The sequence below is a fragment of the Dermacentor albipictus genome, chromosome 2, assembly GCF_038994185.2.
Source record: "Dermacentor albipictus isolate Rhodes 1998 colony chromosome 2, USDA_Dalb.pri_finalv2, whole genome shotgun sequence".
In the NCBI taxonomy this organism is placed as follows: domain Eukaryota; kingdom Metazoa; phylum Arthropoda; class Arachnida; order Ixodida; family Ixodidae; genus Dermacentor; species Dermacentor albipictus.
In genome coordinates, this window is record NC_091822.1 from 192,615,165 (window position 1) to 192,635,195 (window position 20,031).

Sequence of the window (20,031 nt, forward strand, 5' to 3'; positions counted from 1 at the left end):
AGATTACACAAATCGAACGATATCGTTATATAATTATTCAAAATCATGAATCATTCTCCCTTTTCAGATTATTCATTCCAGTAGGTAGCCTGTGGCCTTCGAAGTTGAAACACCAGATACCCCCTTGGTGAAGCGCGAAAGCTTCGACTGTCTCAGGAGAACTCAATGTTCATGGTGTAACTAGGCGTAGGCGAATATTCGAAGTTTCGAATATGAATCGAATGTTACAGACTATCTATTCGTATTCGGGGAGGAACTATTCTGTAATTTCTAATATTTGGAAATTACTAAATATTTCGCAACAGTCGACTATTCAAGTATCTTTTCTCTGTCTGCTAAACCAAGTATCGCAAGTTATCAGAATTGAAACGACGACATAATTTTCGAAGCAGTGTAGAAGCATAATTAGTGATTCTTTTTTTCTTTCTTACTTTCTTTCGTTTTTTTCTTTCTTTCTTTCTCTCTTTGTTTGTTTGTTTGTTTGTTTTCTTGTACTCTGTAATTTAGTGTTATGGGAGTCTAGTGCTGTAATAGTTTTATCTTTTTTGCTACAACCAGTGATCTTCTCCTTGCAATGGGCCCTTTTATTTGTGTCTACGGCACATAAGTCCTCCAATAGCTTTATTTTTTGTCACACTTTCTGATAATTTTTTCATCAGCCATTTATTTGGCGTTTACAGAAGGCTAGTCATACAGCAGCCATTCATTCTTGGAGAGCTCGTTCGCAACCACGCTCTAAAGGTGGTCAAGTTTTTCGTGCAGTTATTTGAATGACCAGTTACTTATTTCTACTTTAAAATGTATCATTTTTGCCTGATGTACTTCCTGTCTTTTTGCATTAGTTAGTGCAGTGTTGCACTTAACTATGCCGGAATAAATATCCTTGCTTAAATATATGGCTCCGCTCTTGGCTATTCAATATTCTGTACGGTATTCGATGCTTACTATTCGTATTTGATTCCTATTCAAAAAGTTTGGTATTCAACCCCCTCTCGCCATAACGCATCGCACAATACACACGTCGGACGTTGCGCAACCTGCACCACTTGGTTGGGTAATAAAATATTTACAATCTTGCAGACATGAAAATCCGCATGGATAAACATAAATGCAATAAGTACACCGCAGGCTTGTCGCTCAACCTTCTCAAACATCCACTTGTACACCATGCACTCTCGCAGCTCTGCGCACAAACGTGTGCTGTTTCGTTAGCAGAGCTGCGCTTCTGTGTTTTCACAACTGCATTGCACTTACGCTTCGAATAAGAAGTCGCTGCACCACTCTACGTAAGCGCACTAGAAGACACGTATTGTAATACTATGGCTGCGCACCCGCGTTGTTGTTATTATTATTATTATTATTATTATTATTATTATTATTATTATTATTATTATTATTATTATTATTATTATTGCTGTTGTTTGAGAACACACACACACACACACACACACACACACACACACACACACACACACATATATATATATATATATATATATATATATATATATATATATATATATATATATATATATATATATATATATATATATATATATACGAGGCAGGGAAGGGAATGTTGCCCACGTAGCTAACGCTACTAAAGAACACTTTTTCAGCACACAACTTGCTTTATCACCCAGAGAGAGAAAGAGAGAGAGAGAGATACAGAAAAAAGAAACGGCAGGGAAGTTAACTAGAAGGAAGTCCGGCCTGCTATTCTGTACGGAGGAAAACGGAAAGGTTAATTAAAGAAATAGGAAGAGAGAAAGATGAGCAGCGAGCCGGAAATCAGTGCAGCAAATTCTGAGGCGACACACGCACACAGAGAGAGAGAGAGATGCGAAAGCCAGTGAGGTTAATCGAAAGACAAACATCAAGTTAGCTACCATGCGCTAGGGAAGGGTAAACGGAAACAGAAAATAAACATAAAAAGGAAAAGCAACCGCAGAGAGAGAGAGAGAGAGAGAGATACACACGCACGCATATTAAAGCAGGGTGGCGGGAGACTTCGTTGAAGGCTCCTGCTTTATCATATAGGTTACTATAGTGCTTAAGCGCTCGGGAATTTCGCCTGCGAGTGCTGCGAGCTGCCAAGTCTCAATAGGGCGAGCGCAGTTAGTTCGCACAGTAAATGCATAAGTCACCATCTCTTCTTACAGAAAATATACTAAGAAGCAAGTTAATCAATGCACCACGAGCCTCGAGAATTTGCTCCCTGCAGTGCCAAAAGCACAATGCTGGGCACGCCTTCCGTCTTTTCCGGGCTCGTCAGACAGGCACTGGTGTTATCAATGTCTATCTTCCCACTGTTGCTGGCAAGAAAATGAAAGAGAACGGAGGAGCTTCGTATAAATGGGAGCCTCCCAATGGGCTTTCCGCCTTCCAGGACAAAAGTAGCTTCGACTACTGGTTGATATCCCGCTGTGAGTCAGTCAATAATAATCCCCGGGAAACCGTGCGGGCGACGATGCTCGTTGATCCGACCTTGGGAAGCGATAGTGTTGGGTGTCTTTTCCGCAATACTCTCCCGCACTGCGCATAAGCCACGCGCACGACGTGACCTGCAGCTTCGAGCCGCGACCGCTGCTACATCTTCTGGTAAACTCGCCTCTTCGCAGAATTGCCGATTTCAGCCAGCCCCTGCTTTCGCAACAAGTGTACGGGTTCGCTGCCTCGTTACTGCTACTTTAATCTTTTACATTAATGGTACAAGGGCGGCTCAAAATCCCCTAAAAACGGTCACATTGACACAAGTTGCTGCCTTCAAGTTACACGCGCCGGTTCCTACGTCTTGCCAGTTGTTCACGGCGCACATGTGGAACAGGTAAACAGTAATAGCGAGGACGAGTATGCTCACATGGTACGTGCCCTGTGAGCACTCGACTGTAGCATGCAATCATCGGGAGACACGAGGCAATGAAGAGGCGTGGAACTCGGAAGAAGATGGTGTGCTCTGGACGTGCAAGGTGGACTCTTATCTATGTGTTTGTTTGTCGGCCACAAATTCGACCAACATAAACTAATTGAAGTACCTTATTTCAACTGCGGGTTAGAACGTCACCACATTAGCATGAAATTATATTTCAGTGGCTGCCTGGACATGCCAGCATTGCTTGTTGTCATCTCGCCGACGAATCCGCCCGGTGCGCCTACGTAGGAGCTCAACCAGTTCCGATCTTCTTATCTAGAACCGACGCTGCAAGAAAGCGTAATTTCGTGGCTAAAGCTACGACACACAAATGTTGATTTTCTCCCAACCTCCCAAAGTGTGATCTTCATGTACTTGATCCATCCATCCCTAAAGCTACAAGTGCCACAAAAAGTTTCGCACTCTGAGGCGACACTGTTGTGCCGCCTCTTGGGATGGCATTTACAAAGACCTACTCACTTCGCATCGGAATGGAGGATACGCCTATGTGCGACTCTTGTGGAACTTCAGAAACGATTGAACATATCTCTGTGCCCCATAAGACGTCGAGCGTGAACTTCTCTGGACAGCACTGAACTGACTAGACTTCAGACCATGCATTCTCGAAAATTAAGGTCCTTGTACCATGACCGCACACTTCGACGGCACAGAAGGCCACGAAAGCGTTATTGCAGTGCTTCAAGTCGACAATTATTGGTGAACATTTGTAGAGCTGAAATTCGGGCTATTTGGTTTTTAATTATTCTCAAATACCAGCGCGTTATAAAAGAAAAATAAAGAAAAAGAAGAAAACACGGTATTAATGTAAAGAGCTGTATGTGTCTTTACGTTCGTACCTTGATTTTTACGCGCTGATTAGCGCGTAAAAATTCGACGGCCGTTTGTCAACCCGATGGGTACCTTCAAAGGTGCACAAAACTGCTCGCTCTCTCTCTCTCTTCATCCCTATATCCCCTTCCCCCAGCGCAAGTTAGCAAACCAAAAGTGCGTCTGGTTAACCTCCCATCCTTTCTTCTGTTTCGCTCTCCTTTTTACATTTTAAAGTCAGGCCATGTTCTTACACTTATGCAAGCAGCTACAGAAAGCATATGTTGTCATTCTCCTAATGCATTTGAGTAAGTGCTTACGCCCGCTTACTACAGTGGAGTGCGAATTTGTTTTGGTGAAGTCAAGAGAGCTCTCATTGGAAAGATCTACACATTGTACAGGTTGCCTGCCTAGCTACGCCAAGATCAAGTGGAACGAGCGCCTAAATAATTACTTGTAGTATGACAAGAACATGAACAAGAGGGCACACCTAAATACAGGACTGGTGCCATTTTTATGTGCATGTGCCACTGACGTGTATCTGCGTGTTCTCTTTCCAAAGCCCGTCCTAATTCAGGACGGTCCAGCTTGTTAAGATCAAAGTTGTTACAGGGCCAACAGTATCTCAAAAATGGACTTAGCATGTTTAGCAGAGCGACGTTTCTTGTTCGATTCACTCCTATCATGCAGGACACAGGCCGCATTTAAAGCGTTATTTGGATCTGCGCTGAATTCAGTGAACAAATTATACCTACCGACCTCAGAACAAAAGTTGCGTTGTAGAGAGGGAAAAATATTTATCACGGATCGCATAACTTGATTGCATCACAATAACGCAAGTGCTGCAAAAACTTTTGGCGCTGCTGGAGGGAAAAGAGAAAAAAATGTGAGGAACAACAACGTGTAAGAGGAAGTACGAAGCAGTAGCCACGAAGTGACACCGTGTCTTACAGGGCATCGTTATGTGAAGCGGATGCTTGGGAATTGTAGAGTAACATTGCGGTAAATTGTGAGTGCTGATACATGCTGAGAAGACGTGCGGAGATACGGCCACCATTTGGAGATTGCATAAAAGTTTTAATTGAGCGTTTATTCGGATCAATTTGGAAGCGTTGTCAACAACCAAGTCAACGCTTTCTTTACAAACGATAAGTTGTTGAACGAGTACAAAATTGGCTCGTGTATAGGTATAGGTATAGGTATAGGTATAGGTATAGGTATAGGTATAGGTATAGGTATAGGTATAGGTCGTGTATAACCGCCTGGGCGCTTGTAGTTGCCATCTAGTGGCTATGTATAGTTGTACAGCTGGCTCGCTCACAATATCTTAGGTATCGTAAATCAACGACCTTGACTTCCTCGTCCTATGGCGTCGCTGTAACTGTCTAGTTCCAGAGGCTTCGTACCGTCCGAAACTAGACAGTTGAGCGGTTGGTATAACGAATAAGAGCAAAACGACGTCACACCAGTAAAGGGCCTTTTCTTTTGCGGCGCTTCTCTGCTGCTTGAGCGAATCAAGAGGACTATTCGTAGCGATAGGTTTCTTTCCTCGACTCCAGTACATAACGTTCTCTGCCTATAGCTTGCCGCTCCACACGAGGTATTCCTGCTTGAAGCTCGCGGAATGTAAAGCAAAATAATGAACGGCCACTCCCGTATGCAATGGGTGGCAGACGCATATACATGCCAAGCCGTTCAATAAAAATACGCGAAGTAGCAAGGCAGACTCGAAAAAGCGAGCTTCTCTCGCTGTTCCGAACCTTTCCGCTGTTTGCTCGGCGGGGTGCCCGCTTCAGAGCGGAGAGAGTGACCCGCAGGAACGCCGCAGAAAATATGCCTTCGAAAGCCAAGACGGGCAGATCATTTCAACCGGTTTTTCGGGTATCGCGTTCCTCTCATAAACGAATGCCTCGCGCGCATATATGAAAACCACCACGCGCCACGGGGATGGAAGGAGGTGAGGTTGGCTCGGTATGCCCTGAATGGGAAGAAGGCTTCAGCAGCCTGCTCGGGCTGTCAAACTGCCGTGGCGCTCGCATGAATTTCACAATCCCGCGCCGCCGCGGCCACAGACGGATCCGAGAGCGCGCGTCTTAATCGCAAACGGAGCGGCCCGCGGCGCTCCCGATCATCGCGCTCGCCCGCTGCCTCGCCCCGAAAAAAAGAACTAGCTCTGCGCGGCCGATCCATTCCCGAACATGTCCGACGGCGGCCCAGCGGCAGGGGCCCATCGACGGCACACCGCACGCGATGCGCAATTACCGGTCGGGAACACAAGCGCGCGCCCCGGCGCTCATCGTGTGGCTCGCGCGTACGCGTCGTTCCGATTTTGAGCCGCCGTGTTTGGCCGCGGAATCGTCTTGACCCTCGGTCGCCGCTGAGAGGGGGCGCCCGCGCGCGCGATGGCTCGATTCGAGAGGGGCATTCGAGAGGGATGGCCCGACGCGCGAGAGGGGTATATATATATATATATATATATATATATATATATATATATATATATATATATATATATATATATATATATATATATATATATATATATATATATATATATATATATATATATATATATATATATATATATATGCGGTGGGAGGTACTGGCGAAATGTGTGCGCGTGTATCCAGTGCGGCCTGCAGGTGTATACGCGGCAAGCAGCCGGAAAGTAAATTGTGCAGCGCCACTCAAGGGAAAGCTCTAAGTGCCACCAGAAACAGCTGTAGCTCGCCCCGTGACAGCAGCGATACAGCAACGACGATTGCACGAGTTCGGCATGACAGCAGCAACAGCAATAGACTATCTGTGTGCAGGCGAAATTTATTCTCGTAAGGAGTCACAGACGTTGTCTTTGCTCTTGCCATTTGCTTGTGTTGTTGTTGATGAATGAATGAATGAATGAATGAATGAATGAATGAATGAATGAATGAATGAATGAATGAATGAATGAATGAATGAATGTTCAATTGTATGTTCGTAAAGTTGTTACTGAGGGCTCAATATTTTACTTTATGTTACATGGATACCGTATGATGTGCAGCATAAGTGAAAAGTTAATCGACATGGTGTCGACCAAAAATGCAATTTACTCGTCAACTTTGCCCGCTCCTTAGATCTGAAGCGTATGCAGCCTGCGCTTCAGTCCATGACGACGACGTAGCGGAATTAAATTTTAGCCTACACGCGCCTTTGTTGGAAGCGAATTAGCGTTATGACTAACACTGGAGTCATTAAAGGTATGACAGATACTACGCCATGTCATTAAACACCAGTCTGAGGCATAAACAACGGTCTAAGTCGGTACCTGCCGATTGCATTGCAATCACTAGTTTGGCGTCGGACTGCTCAGCTTCTTAAAGACATGCATGACAAACGTCGCACAGTCAAAGGCAAGCAGGTTGTGGCAAAAATTATAAGGTTTACCCTCCACTGCACCTTACAGACTGCTGCGCTTGGAACGGTATACTGTCTAACTAAGCGAGTTCAAGACAACCCAATGCAAAGTGAGATGTTGTCTTCAACGCACTTACTTTCAATTAGTTCGAAGGTAGGTTTTACGTTGAGCCAAGTATTTCGCTTGCTGATATAGCTGCCGTTGTGGCCGTCGGCGGCGATTTCCAGCGTGCGAGGCACGAGCGCAGTCCAAGGCTAAGCATAGACTAGTGAGCTTGGACCACACACTCAATCAGCGTTAAGAACATTATGGAGGTCGAGGAGCTGCCATCTTGGATACCTTATACCGTATTGCTAGATTGTAACCGCCTTTTAAGGGACCAAAATATCCTTCTTACGCATTGTTTGCTTAGTCTCGGCAATTCGTTCTTGCAGTCAGGCGGCTGGCTTGTCACGAATACAGTCGTAACGTGCTCACGCATGCTACCTCCGTTTGCGGCGCGCTATGCCAGGCATTAGAAGCAGGACCGAGACGCAAGAATGGTGTGTGTTTAGAGCAAACAAGAGACGTATAACCATAATACTGCTTTCTTCTTTCTGTTCCACGCTTCGCCATATGGAGGCCGCACACGCGTATATCGCGGCAAAATCTTCCTCCGCCGCGTTCTGACCAGGCACGCAGCCCTCTCGACTTAATTTCTCGCTGCGATAGGCGAACGTTGAACGCGCGAAGGTCGCGCGGCACCGCGCAATTGTTCGCCAAGCGTCTAATCAGCGGCTTACACACGGACGGTGCCACGATTGTCGCTCACCCGAAAGAGCCGCTTTTGTCGCCAAGGCTGTATGCCGTTGGAGGAAGGCGTCCTGGACCGCTGCCTGTTCGCGTGTCGCACGCGCGTGTTGGTCGATATCAAGGGGCAACGAAGGAAGTTAAAAATAGGAATCCCTGGTTTTGGATACCTTTGCAAGCCTTAATTAATTAACTGCGCATGGTAGCTTACTATACACATATGCATTGTGAGAGTTGGGGTCCGGCTTGTCAAAAGGGGTAGGCGGCCCATGCCTTCGTTCGACTCATCCACGCTAAGGGCTTTGTTGGACGGAGGTACATGTTCTCATCGAGAACGAGGATTACTGGGTTTATTTACAATATCTACATGAAGGATGGAGAACGTTACATCTAATAAGTCTAACATGACTGAAGTGAAGCACACACAGGAGCCGAAAAAGTTGTGCTTAAACTCCCTCTGTCTTCCCTAGGCCCCTAGGCCAGGGAAACTGCCGTCCAACCTTCGTCAACGGAGCGTCCAAAGTTGTCGATTGACCCGCGTTGAGATCAAGGGTTCATACATTGACTCCCGCCCATTTGTTTATTCTACACACAGAAAGTATAGGAGTTTTGCAGACAGGGGTTGTCACGCTTGACTCAAGCTGGCGCATCTGGGTTCCTGGGATGACCCAGCAGTTAGCTGGGGCGCCTGTCAAACGACCGTGGTCGTTATCGGAGTCCGTAAGGGAAGGTCTTAGAACACCCTTTTCCAGGACTTTCTTTCTCCCATTGGTCCATGAAGGCGACAGTGAACTAACAAAAAATACTCGGTCCACCAAACGTGTCTCGCCCGGCTGGCGCCGTGGGTCTGTCCGAAGGGGGCGCATTGTTGGCTTCACGAAGCGATTCGTAGCAGCGAGGCAGGAGAGGCTAGAAGATCACTACCCTCGCTGGCCTATCGTAACATTATGCACCACGACGTCACGATGACCTATGCGAGGCGGTCTGATACAGCGGCAGCGACGATGGCACCGCGACGACGATTACAACGAGGATGGCGATGGCTACACGACTCTGATACTACGTTGTAAAAAACGGTCGAATGTTATCTTTGTGTCTTAGCTTGCCTGTGAGAACAGCCTAAAGTGCGTTAGGCTAACGTCCTTCTAAGCAACGCTTGACTTGAATATCGTCTATAGCGCTCATTTACTATGTGTGATGTAATGTGGTGTGCGTTCCTCTCCTCCCCCTCTTTTCTCTCTCTCTCCCTCTTCTTTAAGCAGGTCGGCGTCGTCTCCGTTTCAGGAGACATTTGTTAGCCCACTTCTTTTTCCCTGTGTGGGATGTTTACACCACATAGAAAGAATGTTGTCATCTTAATAATAATGAGGTTTACATGAATATTAATAATAAAATAGCGTTACAATACCTGCATAACGCGGTAATTCGGCTCCTTTTGACATTACTGCATATTGCCCGGTATCTCGAGTGCATATGACAGCGCAAGAAGTGAAGCTGGCGACATTATCATTGAGTGCATGGCACTGAATAATTGCCTCTATCGCTTCCAAGTAGCCGCAGGAAGCGTCCACTGCAACATCCCTTAATGGAACAGCTAAATAAAGCTCTAGTATAAGCTGGCAGCTGAGGTTCGAAACTTCTTTGGGCTGAAAAACGACAGAGAAGTTTCAGCCCGCACCTTTTTTTCTGCTGAAAAACGCACCTGTACATGGCTGGCTGATAAAATGAAGACAAAACTTCAATTTTTTGAATTTTTAGGAATCGTCACACTACATCATTACAGAAATTACGTAATTGTGGCATTATAGATTTCACTGAATTTGACCCTATTTGGGTGCTTTTTGTTCGGTGTACGTAGGGAGAGAGAGAGAGAGAGAGAGAGAGAGAGCAAGGAGAGGATATGTACTGAGGTCATCCAGACAAGCGTCCAGACACTGGAAGTAAAGGAAAGGGGAGTGAAAAGGTTAAACGAGGGAGCCAGCGAGTAGTCCGCGCGCACAGTATGACGCATAGAAAGGCTACAATCGGTCACTGAGACCGGTGTTCTTCAAAAACTGCAGTAGCGCATGAATAGCTTTCTGCACCAGCAATGGACGTGGGCATAATTTAAAAAAGTTCGTTTCAGAAAATGCCTGAGAGTTCAGTTAGCTTAGTGCGATCTGTAAAAACATCCGCTGGACGTCGTATTAGGGGCGAAGAGTGCACAACAGGTGTTCGATAGTTTCTTCAGATCCCCAATTGCCGCGCGTTCCACACACACACACATATATATATATATATATATATATATATATATATATATATATATAGATACTTACATACATGCACACATTTATTCGTTGGAGGTGCTGTTGTGATAATACACAAGGGGCCTTAAGGTCCGTCTTTCCTTTCTGTGACCCTTCTGGTATTTTAAGCAATGTGCCATCTCTATATATAAGTTCACACTTCTCATTGGTGCTATTTTCAAGTATAGTATGTCAGTCAGGTGATACGAATTTTGCTCGGCATGCTCTCTTTGCGCCACCAGTTCTTACAGTTTACGGATGATCTGTGTTACAGATGTCTCCGACCAGAAAGCCTGCACGTCTGCCAAATCGAGTGCACAGCTGCCGACAGAGAGTTCCTATTCGACAGTTAACCAACAGCAGGTTTTAGAAAAGCAAAAGGCACATGTGTTTTATTCCGGACTACCGCTGGCGTTACAGAGCTGGTTCTTTTTTTTTTTTTTCAAAAATTAGATAAAGCGTAACAACTAACTCTACGGACGTATGAAGCCACAAGCAGGAAAATTAGACAATACATGTAGCCATGGTTTATAGTTGAACGATCACAGTGCCAGAGCTCGCTTGAGTGATTTTTGTAGAAAACTCAATCGCCGGCGAAGCCTTTCATTTCGAATACAAGCACGTTTACTTAAGGCTAAACTTCCTCATGTAGACCGCTGTGGGAAGCGTTATTCTAGCAGTGTCCTTTTCGCCGACATAGCCTCCACGGCTGAAACTTCGGTTTGTGCTCCTAACTTTAGTCGCTAGATGAATGTCGATGTGCGACGAGCCGGGACCGGCAGGAGGTACACTATGGAGTTGGCAGAATGCGGGAGGGCGACTGCTTATTAACACGCCTTCCCGCCGCGCCCCACGGAGACTTGGTCACGTGATTCCACGAGACTCGGCGGGGAAAAACATCGCGCGGTCATGCATGCGCCGCGTCTCGTCTCGGAAGCCGACGACGCGGACGAACAATTTAGATAGACGGGGCAGCCAGGAAAAAAAAAGAACAGCAAGCGTGCGCCACAGGCGGGCATGTAGCATATAGGCGCAGCCTGGACAATTTACATCCGAGTAACGCGCCTTTAATAGCCTCCGGCAAAGCGAACTCTCCATGTTTTTCTTTCTCTCGCCTATCTCCTAATGTGCGATTCTTCGAGCGCCACACACAATAGACCGTAAAAAAGGTCTAATTGCTGAACTCGCTCCTGTATCACGCAGGTAGCCTGCACGGTCGGTGCGCGCTTTTTTTTTCCCCTTCTTTCCAGGCATCGTGATACCGCGCATAAAACGGCGAAGAAATCCCGGGGTGGTGGCGAACTCCACGAGGACACACTTAGGCGACTGATGCAGCGGGTGCGAGATTGTTGTTTCTTAGGTTCCTTTTGCTCGTTTGATTTGTTTCTTTTTGTCGCGACTGCTACGAACGGGTCATCACCGCGACGAACGCAATTTTCCCTGGGCCCGCGATTGTTGGCCGGTGGCGCGCTTGGTAATTGCATTGTTAGGGCCGCTGGGATTCGTCCTTCGAGCGGCGGCTAATGCAAGACCGCGTCGCGTACGTGAGTCTCGATGTCGCATTGAAAACGCGCGCGCACGTACACGTGAACGAGACGACGGCGTCGCTCGTGAATGGCGCCTAAATGGCGTCGCGACCCGCGACGGCACTGTCCCACGAGGCTTTGGAAGGCCGTGGGCGCACTTCGATGTGGCACGCAAACAAAAGGAAAGAAACGACATAAATGTTCTCGCCAAGAGTTGGGGTGCTCGAGCATAATTGGTGTGCGCGCCAGAGTTGAGTAGGCGAATTTACAAAGTCGACACGGTTTCTTTCTCTGTCGTCTCTTGGTTTACCTTGGGTCAGATAGGAGTTGATTATTCTTTTGTGCCGAAGCAACTCCGAGGGACGCGTGGTAGCCGGATGCAAAACTTGGGTGATGTAGTTTTGCTTGTCTTTGTGATAAACTTAAAGTAACATCGTTTCACCACCAAAAAGAGACAATGGGGGAGGCTAGGAAGCGCTTTCTTGTTTGATTTGTAAGGTTCGCAGCAGTGTTTACTGAAGGCGACGCTCGGTCGCATAAATTGCAGGCTTAATCATGAAGGTTATATCACCTCACTTCTGCATAACCACTAAGCCCCTTGAACACTTCCTGAATGCCGAATATCCTGCTTGCTGAAAGAGTTGCTTTTTGCCGCAAGTTAAAAAAACGCACAAAAGGAAGACGCATAGAAGACAACACGGGCGGTACTTCCAACTGATTCAGTTGGGGCGGTGACCCGGGAATATATATACACATGCACGCAAGCGCAATGTGTTCACGAACCTATGTTATCCAGCGGTCGAGCAATCTCTATCGATAATCTATCGTTCGTATCGCTAACGCAACTTGAACCTTTCTTTTTTATATAATAAGCTTCCATTAGCTCACGTACTGTTTGATTTCTGCTTCTACCAAGAATCTTAATCTCATAAAAACGTGGTTTGCACATGCAGGCCTTGCAGTGCGCGGGAAAATGTGCCATTATTATTGTATAGAAAAGAAAGGTTCAAGTGCCATTAGCGACACTTCTGTCTTGCTCTACAAATCGAAAACCAGATCGTTCAACCGCTGGATAACACAGGTTCGTGAACAGCCTGCGCATGCGTGTATGTGTATATGTGTTCCAGGGTCACCGGCCAAACTAAATTAGTTGGAAGTGCCGCCCATGTTGTCTTCTACATGTCTTCAGTTTGTGTGTGTTTTAACTTGCGGCAAAAAAACATCTCTTTTAGGAAGCACCAACTGGGCCAAGAAGCACTTCTGTTCCAACATATCCTGCGTGCTGCGCCGGTACACGGGAACATAAACAAGTGCTTGCGTGGAGGCTCGAACGAGTCCTGATCAAAGCGTGTTTGTGGAAATGGAGCCACTTGACACGACAATATTGTTGTGCTTCTCTCTACCATAGTGTTGACGTACAGTTCAGGGCAAGCGCTGTCCCGTCCGTGTTTCGTCATCGTTTTAATTTTTAGTCCTGCCAATGTCACTTCCTACACGGGCAAATGCATTCACGCACGCACGCACGCACGCGCACGCAGGCACACGCAGGCACACGCACACAGTACGAATACGCACTCAAGCTGATGCTATCTCAGGCACGCGTGGAAGCTTGTTTTCTGGCAAAGAATTCTGACTTTTCTGACATCTTCAAACTGACCTTTTATTGGAGAAAACTTTGCTTCAAGCAGTGTGCTTTGCAGTCACTCAGTAAGCTGTGAAAATTGTGATTGTTCGAAAGCAGCTAAGAGAGAAGCAGAGAGAAGCATGCGTGGACACATGAGAGGGGTTAGGGGTAATGGTATAGAACTTCCGGTTGATTACACAGCCCAGAATAACTAAATAATGTTGATAGTGATGATACTGTTCGCGCACACACGCCTTTTGAGGCCTCTCGAGTCGACATCGGTCAGCACCTTTGTCGAAGAAGTTCGCCCTCGTGAGGAGACAACCGTCAACTTTGTACAGCTCGGTTACGCGTGATTGCTAGTAATATGAAGAGAAAACACTTACAGTAAAGGTGCGCGATAGTTTCTGTGTTGGCACAAACTTCACGTACGCGGCTGTCGGTCACTCCCGTGAGAAGACGGCGCGTATAATTGTGGATGCTATTCTAAGTCACATGCAGGCGACACACCACAGGCTTGAATCATCTTTTGGCAGGCCGGAGGAGAGCCTGAGATATGTGTCAGAATGAAGGTTCATGCTGGAAAATGAACCGAATTCCGCCGAACCTAGGTAAGCTCGAGATAAGCACACAAGGTATTCCACTCGCTGGTTGCACTCTTGGAAGCAAGTGAGCACCGTACCAAACAGTTGACACTGTGAAGGGCAAATAGGACGGCTGCGCCGCCTTAGCTGCGCCTTCTCGGTGGCAACTTAGTGACTCGGTAACCACTGTGCTGTGCCCTTTTTTCTCAGCCGCCCGACTATAAATTTCTTTTATGCCATCGACAAGTTGGACGTGGAAACAAGGCATCATAAATAGTTAAATTGGAAAGCGTTGGGATGCTGTGTTTGAGTCGCAGAGGATGTACCACACATGGGGAGTGTCGTGATTTATGGACGTAGAATCCTCACTGAGAGCTCATCTGCCTTTGTCGTCGAACGCGACAAATAGTCTACGTCAAATGGGACAATGACGTCTCGTGCAGGACAGCACCTTCACGAAACATTCGTGCCTCGAGCAGCGCCGCTGCACGCACGGATGGGTAGCGTTGCCCGCCAAGGCGTCGTCTCCGAGCCCGACTGCGCGGCGGCGGATCGGGAGTGCGCGCCTCGCCTTCCGTGAACGAGCGGCGATGTCAACGCGCGCTCGCTGCGTGCCAGCGGCGGAATCCTCGGCAGCGCTCATTAGCGATTCCTTTCAGCGATCGTACGTATTATGCCTGTTCAGGGAGAGCAGCCAGGGCAGCCCAAGCGGCGCGACGCGATGATCGCTCCCTCCTCGCCTCCTCCCGTGCCCCTTAGTAGCGAGCAACGCGGGCCCTCGAAAAACAAGCGCAGCAGAAGAGGAGCGCAGCGCGTGTAGTCGCGAGCACATGCCGCTAAAGAGCACAAACACTGGCTTCCCCACCGGCAGGTAGGCAGTAAGCGTCAGCGAAGCCGTGGACTCCAAGACTGCGGGAGAAGCGAGCCAACGGGGCGTTGTTTGCTGCCTGGAAGCCGTGCGAGCAGACGCGCGCACGCGCCATCCGACTGCATCGCCGAATGGGCGGCTCGCGGTCTCCACCCGTCGGCGCTAATAGCCGCCGTCTCCCGGTTGTCTGCAATCGGGCGCCATCGGCAACGATGCACTGCTGGTCCTCCTCCCCGTTCTTCGCCCGTTGATATTCGTCGCGGCGTCTCGCTGCTGCCGCGAGCGTCGGCCGCTGCTGCGTGCGTGCCTGCAGCGTTGCCGCCCGAACGGGCGTTCGCCGCGCACGCGCGCCCGACGGCGTGCCGTTCGAGAGCCAACAAAGAGCGGCCGCGGTATACATACCCTCAATTTGCACGCGTGGTTGGTTTACTTTCGTGCAGCACAGCGACCGAGCGAGGTCGCGCGGTTCGCCCATGTTTCGGATTCAGCTAGTGGTGCTCGAAATCTCACGGCCTGTACATCAATGGCAGTATTTTCGTTGTAACCCAGGTTGTCACCGCAGCCTTGTGGTTGGAGCGATACTTTTCGTTACTGAACGTCCTCTGGGGTAACAACGATGCGGCCACGTTTACATTTATTTGACGTAGCCGCGTACGTACGTACACCCGGCGACGAAATATTGCGGGGCACGAGATCTGAGAAAAAGCTTAATATCTCCGCAACCTCACAACGCAGTCTCGTATTCGCGTTTCGGGTCTCGACCAGAATATGCTAACAACATTGTAGAATACTGTTTTGCTGGCTACTGGTACAGGCTGCTCGGAAATTGAACGTTTTGGGAAATCCCATGGTCAGTATAAGCTTTTGTCGCTGGGTGTACCACTGTTCGGGGCTCCTCACAACGCTGCATGAATTTGGGCACATGAGTTTCGTGTAAGAGTCATGATCAGGACCAAGGGAAATGCGATTGAAATTAAGTATAATGTGTGGCTAGCGTGACGCGCAGCGAAAAAGTATTTGCATTCTTGTTGAAAGGGATCCTAGCTGCATCAGCAATATTTTTTTTTTTTTTAGTTGGGCGATACCATACCTTTTGTGTGATGTTTATCAGGTTATCCTCCCCAAGAAACCTAAGAAAGCGCTATTTTAGGTTCCGCGCGCCCAAGTGATGGTACCGCTATGTACACTCAAGACTAGAATGCTTATATTGGTTCGAAAGATAAATAAATAAATAAGTAAATAAATAAATAAATAAATAGATAGATAAATAAATAGATAAATAAATAAACAAGGAAATAAATAAGTAAACAAATATAAACGGTCCTTCAGGGTGAGTGTGGGCCGAGCCTGCATTATAGTAAACGAGTGACACATCGAAGTCGCCGGCAGCGCTATATAGTGCATCATCTATAACAAACATAGATAGTGCGTAAAACCCCGTCTTCTAAGCAGTTTGGTGGCGCGTATAATTTTTGTCTCGGTGACGTGCGTGTTTAGCATGCGAGGAAATCAGGATGCCATTGCTGCAGCGACTCGCAACGCTGCAGCTAACTTCCCAGGCTGAGCACGCAGGCGGCTCCCAATGAAGCGCTGGCGACGCGACGCGGTTGATCGGGCGGATGGGTGCGCCTCGGCAGCTCGAGCGGCGGCGCGCTTAAGCGATTTTTTCTTTCGATTTAATGGCTGGCGATATCGGAGCGACCGGCTTGACGCGCCCCGCAGAAATGACACGCTCCGGCGAGGCGAAGGGCTGCGAAATGCGAGCTGTATACAGGTGGATCCCGTCTCGGGGCGTTTCCCGCATCGCGCGCGCGTGGCTTTTGCTCGGCCGCCACCGGCGATGCACGCTTCTTTGCCTCGGAGGATAAAAAAGCGCCTGCCGAGGATCATTTCGTAAAGGATGCGAAGGCTCATGGAGTGGCGACGTTTTCGTGGCCTTTTTGTGGGCGCAAGCGACCGGTTGGCTGTTGTCCACCATGCTCTGATTGCCGGATATAGGTGGCTTCGGCGAACGCAACATAATCGTGACAGCTGACAACACATCTAGAAGAGAGAGAAAAACAATAAAGAGTGTGTATGGGGTGGGGGTGGGGGGGAGGGTTAGTGAAGACTATATATCTAGAGGAATTTGACGTACTATAAAAGTAATTTATGCAATACATATCCTAGCCGTATTGTTTGCTGTGTCCTCCAAATTTGAAAGCATTGCTGTGTCCAGAAGCGCTGGCGGGAATTTTTATTGCAGACACGTTTAATAGCTTGAAAAGATTTTCTGATGTCTTTCCACCGGAGTACTTTACGCCGAGATGGATCATTAATTCAGAACATGAGAGAATTTGCACGAGGTTCCCTTACTATACGGGCAGGCTCCTCAGGATTCCACTTACAGCTGTCGCAAGCACACGCGCTGGCGTCCGAGTAGAGTATGTGTATCGGCAGTTTTATGAATTCCGGGTGAGGAAATGCGCACATCGACTCCATCAACGCAAACGGATGCAAGGAGCAGCATCGACGTCACTGCACGTTCGCAGTGACGTTCACAGACGCCTTTGTTCATTTCTTTATCGTGTACAGGCGGAGTAGAGTAGAGAATAAATTAAATAACTATATCTCCTGTTTTCTTCATAGGGCTGGAAAAGTTTCGCAATTACAAAACCTTCTTGTCGACGATGGTGTGTGGCGCCTGAGCTCTTTTCCTATCGGTGCCTTGCACAATAGAAGAAGAAAACGAACTCGCCTAAATGAACGTACCAGGGGCATTGTGTGCCTGTGTTTCTGGAAGAGCAACACGTTCCGGGTGCTTCACATAGTATTCAGATGTTGCCTGATCAGAGTGAGAACAATGTGAGGACAATGAGTGGGGACAGCATCGAATCTCTTGTCTCTGCCTTACAGGTACGCGGTAATCTTTTCATGCTTGTTTATGTACTTTGCTAGTCATTACAGTGTTCCATCATTACTCCGACAGCAGTTGAACGCTTGAAACTGGGTTTGACTGACTTATTCATCTATTACAGATTGAAAATGTTGGTAACAGGTACATTATGTCTCCGGCTTCCCAACAACGTTTAATTTTTACATAAACCAAGGATGACGATAGGTGAAGTGAAACATTTCAGGTATTTAACATTTCGCAACCGAAGACTGGGCACTTATTTGCATGAAAGAAGACACAAAAATGTATTACATTCCTCACAGTCCGACTTACAGACTTTAGATCTAAAGTAGCATTCTAATGTTCACAAGCGTTCTACAAACACTTCACAGATAGTCAATTTACGCAAGAAAAAAGAGAAATAGAGCGGGAGCCACATTCACAAAGATTTTCGTTCGAAAGTAGTCTTTGCCGTCGGCTGGCCGCCTTCGCTAATATGCCTAGCATCAGGATAGGCTGGAATGTTTTCTTACGCTTGTAGTGTTCGTAAGTTTTGCAATACCACACGAAGAACATGACGCCCCTTCTGGGATTGTAGTGCCCGTTTTTTTTTCCCATTTGCAGTCATGCCACCTCCTTATTAGGCGGAGGAAAACGCACCGCCGCTGGGAGTCGCATCGCTTCTGCGGCAATGTGCAGTTGTGAGCCGGACAGGCTAACCACTGAGCTACTGCGCAGCATTAGCGATTGGTCATTTTTGAGGCGTTTTGCCTCAGTACTGTAGGGGCAAAAGCACATCGCAAAGTTATTCTTGCGACAACAGCGGTGTCCGCTGTGGGAACGTGCTGGTGTCGCTGCAAATTATTTCGTTTCCCGATGTTATGGTTCACTTTGTGCGGCAATAAACAGAACAGATGTCAAACGCCTGGTACACGGCGTACCTAATCTTCACGCTCGTCAACAGAGTTGTCAGTCGGGTGTGTGCGACGGGATTATGTGAGGAATGTGCAAATCCTACATGGTGGCTCACTGGATTTCTTATATATCCTTCATTAACCAGGCATCCTCATTCTCTGCTGGCCCCTGGTAGAGGGCTTTGTGAGGAGACTTTGGGGCAACCCACACAGAGGGGCAGTGGAGGGAATCCACTCCGTGTCGTAGAGGGGTTGAGCGTAGGACACATCGGGGAAACCCACACAGAGGGGCACTGGAGGGAACCCACTCCTTGGCGTAGAGGGGTTGAGCGTAGGACACGTCGGGGCAACCCGCACAGAGGGACACTGGAGGGAATCCACTCCGTGTCGTAGAGGGGTTGAGCGTAGGACACGTCGGGGCAACCCACACAGAGGGTCACTGGAGGGAATCCACTCCGTGTCGTAGAGGGGTTGAGCGTAGGACACGTCGGGGCAACCCACACAGAGCGTTACTGGAGGGAATCCACTCCGTGTCGTAGAGGGGTTGAGCGTAGGACACGTCGGGGCAACCCACACAGAGGGTCACTGGAGGGAATCCACTCCATGTCGTAGAGGGGTTGAGCGTAGGACACGTCGGGGCAACCCACACAGAGGGACACTGGAGGAAATCCACTCCGTGTCGTAGAGGGTTTGAGCGTAGGACACGTCGGGGCAACCCACACTGAGGGTCACTGGAGGGAATCCACTCCGTGTCGTAGAGGGGTTGAGCGTAGGACACGTCGGGGCAACCCACACAGAGGGTCACTGGAGGGAATCCACTCCGTGTCGTAGAGGGGTTGAGCGTAGGACACGTCGGGGCAACCCACACAGAGGGACACTGGAGGAAATCCACTCCGTGTCGTAGAGGGGTTGAGCGTAGGACACGTCGGGGCAACCCACACAGAGCGTTACTGGAGGGAATCCACTCCATGTCGTAGAGGGGTTGGGCGTAGGACATGTCGGGGCAACCCACACAGAGGGTCACTGGAGGGAACCCACTCCTTGGCGTAGAGGGGTTGAGCGTAGGACACGTTGGGGCAACCCACACAGAGGGACACTGGAGGAAATCCACTCCGTGTCGTAGAGGGGTTGAGCGCAGGACACGTCGGGGCAACCCACACAGAGGGACACTGGAGGAAATCCACTCCGTGTCGTAGAGGGGTTGAGCGTAGGACACGTCGGGGCAACCCACACAGAGGGTCACTGGAGGGAATCCACTCCGTGTCGTAGAGGGGTTGAGCGTAGGACACGTCGGGGCAACCCACACAGAGGGTCACTGGAGGGAACCCACTCCTTGGCGTAGAGGGGTTGAGCGTAGGACACGTCGGGGCAACCCACACAGACGGGCACTGGAGGAAATGTACTCCTTGGCGTAGGGTGGTTGAGCGTCA

The 20,031-nt window shown here is 48.4% G+C and overlaps 1 protein-coding gene and 1 long non-coding RNA gene across 3 annotated transcripts in view; one reads left to right on the plus strand and one right to left on the minus strand.

The window, feature by feature from the left end:
• Positions 1–20,031, plus strand: part of ct (homeobox protein, cut) — a 760,713-nt gene that overhangs the window by 226,272 nt on the left and 514,410 nt on the right. The gene's annotated exons all lie outside the window — the stretch shown is intronic.
• The window catches only part of LOC135898497 (uncharacterized), a 61,997-nt gene that overhangs the window by 9,546 nt on the left and 32,420 nt on the right, over positions 1–20,031 (minus strand). Inside the window, exon 1 of one of the 2 annotated variants that reach the window (XR_010563348.1) lies at positions 13,747–14,143. The exons of the other annotated variant lie outside the window; for it this stretch is intronic. This is a non-coding gene — a long non-coding RNA (uncharacterized lncRNA). Of the gene's footprint in view, positions 1–13,746; positions 14,144–20,031 lie in introns of those variants that run through there. 2 annotated transcript variants of the gene reach the window in all.